This window comes from Harmonia axyridis, chromosome X (genome assembly GCF_914767665.1).
Source record: "Harmonia axyridis chromosome X, icHarAxyr1.1, whole genome shotgun sequence".
Taxonomy (NCBI): Eukaryota; Metazoa; Arthropoda; class Insecta; order Coleoptera; family Coccinellidae; genus Harmonia; species Harmonia axyridis.
Window position 1 is genome coordinate 36,774,881 of NC_059508.1, and position 2,500 is coordinate 36,777,380.

General features: G+C 53.0%; 2 non-coding genes across 2 annotated transcripts in view; both read right to left on the reverse strand.

The window, feature by feature from the left end:
- Positions 1 to 1,020, reverse strand: part of LOC123687995 — a 4,012-nt gene extending 2,992 nt beyond the window's left edge. Inside the window, exon 1 of the ribosomal RNA XR_006749694.1 lies at positions 1 to 1,020. This exon is cut by the window's left edge and continues 2,992 nt beyond it. This is a non-coding gene — a ribosomal RNA (large subunit ribosomal RNA).
- Positions 1,021 to 1,527: 507 nt separating this feature from the next.
- Positions 1,528 to 1,682, reverse strand: LOC123687116. The gene has a single exon (XR_006748859.1). It is a non-coding gene; the product is annotated as a 5.8S ribosomal RNA (ribosomal RNA).
- Between the last annotated feature and the right edge of the window lie 818 nt (positions 1,683 to 2,500).

Consider the following 2,500-nt stretch of genomic DNA (forward strand, 5'->3'; position numbering starts at 1 on the left):
ATGAGGCGCCCCGGGAATGCGGGTCAGTCATGGAGACCGACCATCTTCCCTTAGTTCACATAAAGTGAACCGTTACTTTCATTGCGCCTTTAGGTTTAGTGATTCCCAATGACTCGCGCACACGCTAGACTCCTTGGTCCGTGTTTCAAGACGGGTCCTGAAAGTACCCAAAGCAATAGCGTCGCTGATCGGCGTTTCAAGAGGTCTGTCCAAGAACACCGCGGCGAACAGTCGCAAACGGACGGAATCGGCACTAGGTCCGATCGCCATCACAATTCACATACTTGCCACGGGCCGGACGCGAACTAAGTCGCGGCCTCCCGCCATCAGTAAACCGTCGAGCGAGCTGTTCGGAAACCCAGTGTCCGTAAACATCGGAAAATCCGAGCTCACGGGCTACACTCGAGACCGTAGAACAGCACCCAACGGATCGCGACGACCTACTAGGGGAGAAGTGCACGCGTCCGAAGCCGGAGATGAACCGAAGGGAACAGCCAACGCGAACGTCGCCGTTTCCACAGTCAGTAAATCCCAACAACAGGCGCGAATGAATCTCCCCATTCGACCTTTCGGGTTTCTCAGGTTTACCCCTGAACGGTTTCACGTACTCTTGAACTCTCTCTTCAAAGTTCTTTTCAACTTTCCCTCACGGTACTTGTTCGCTATCGGTCTCGTGGTTATATTTAGCCTTAGATGGAGTTTACCACCCACTTAGGGCTGCACTCTCAAGCAACCCGACTCTAAGAAGAGATCCTCTAGCAAGCCGCAGCGGTCGCTACGGGCCTGGCACCCTCTATGGGCGATGGCCCCATTCAAGATGGACTTGAACGCGCCGCGAACTCGCCAGATAATGGATCCTTCCAAACACCACATCTCCCGGCGACCGGTTACGATCGCGGGATTCAGTGCTGGGCTAATCCCTGTTCGCTCGCCGCTACTAAGGGAATCCTAGTTAGTTTCTTTTCCTCCGCTTAATAATATGCTTAAATTCAGCGGGTAGTCTCACCTGTCCTGAGGTCGTATGTTCAAATCATCGAAACGTTCCGAAACTAACCTTTGGCGGCTCATAAAATCACGTACCTTACGCGAGGGAGTTAGCCTACTCAAAGGCGTCTATTATCTCCTGCTCCGTATGGCGGATCATGCGAATCCAAGCAAAGTGCTTCGGTGTTTCGGGGGTGCGCTCATGAAAGCTCATCCGCAACGCGCGACAACTGGCACATTAAAGCGATCGGACGTCGTTCAGATTTCTCGGACACGACGATCGCATGTCTACAGTCATGGGCGCAGATCGAGCAATACCACGACACCACAATATATGCTTTCGCAATTCAAGACGGCGCGTTACGAAAACAACTCCTCATCATTCCAACACACGAGGCGTCGAAACGACAGAACGTTGATCGTCACGCGGCAAACCGTCCAACTCGCCCAAATGACCTTCGGTACAGGATCAACGTTAGACGACCTTTACGTCGTCACTTCGTCAAGCCATAACGTCTGGCCGGGCAGTCTTTGTAATGGAACCGACCCTCAGTCAGGAGTGGTCCGAGGACAGTGTCCGAGGACCGCAATGTGCGTTCGAAATGTCGATGTTCATGTGTCCTGCAGTTCGCATGTTGACGCGCAATTAGCTGCGTTCTTCATCGACCCACGAGCCAAGTGATCCACCGTTCAGGGTAATCTTTTATGTTCGATTTCTCGGTACTAGTCGCAATGGACTTTCCCTCGAAATACGAGACGCCAACTGCGAACCTCCTCGAGAATGACATTCCAATGACTGAGACGACCCACTGAAGGGTCAATACGTCAGTCGATCGGCGCAAAATCTTCGGTTCAACTAGTTTGCGTACTAATCTAGTGACAATTATCGTAAAAAATTCGGACGGAGACAAACGTCGCAGACAATCCCGAAAGAGCATAAAAACGCTAATGTAACGGGCGTCGCACAACGTCGACGTCTTCGTCCCTGGAATAGATCGTCCTACCGAAGTCCGTAGACAACGGTAACGACTGATCGATTTCGGGCGAGAATCTTTAAAACCTGCAGCCGGCTCCTCGTTCCGTGCCAAACACGAAACTTCGCCCAGCCACGAACGCGGCAATCCAAGCGCTTCGAATCCTTATTCCGAGCACATCACGAGACTTCGCCCAACTACGAACGTCAGCATAAGCAGCCGGCTCCTCGTTCCATCAAGGAACTTCGCCCAACCACAAACGCCGACATAAGCGGCCGGCTCCTCATTTCGTGAGCATCTCTAAACATGGACCTACAACGAAGGCTGCACACACGTGCGGCCGGCTCCTCGTTTCGAGGATATCACAAGACTTCGCCCAACCACGAACGTCAGCATAAGCAGCCGGCTCCTCGTTCCGTCAAGGAACTTCGCCCAACCACAAACGCCGACATAGGCGGCCGGCTCCTCATCTCGTAAACATCACGAAACTTCGCCCAACCACACGAACGCAAAGCCAGCGGCCGGCTCCTCGTTCCGTGCAC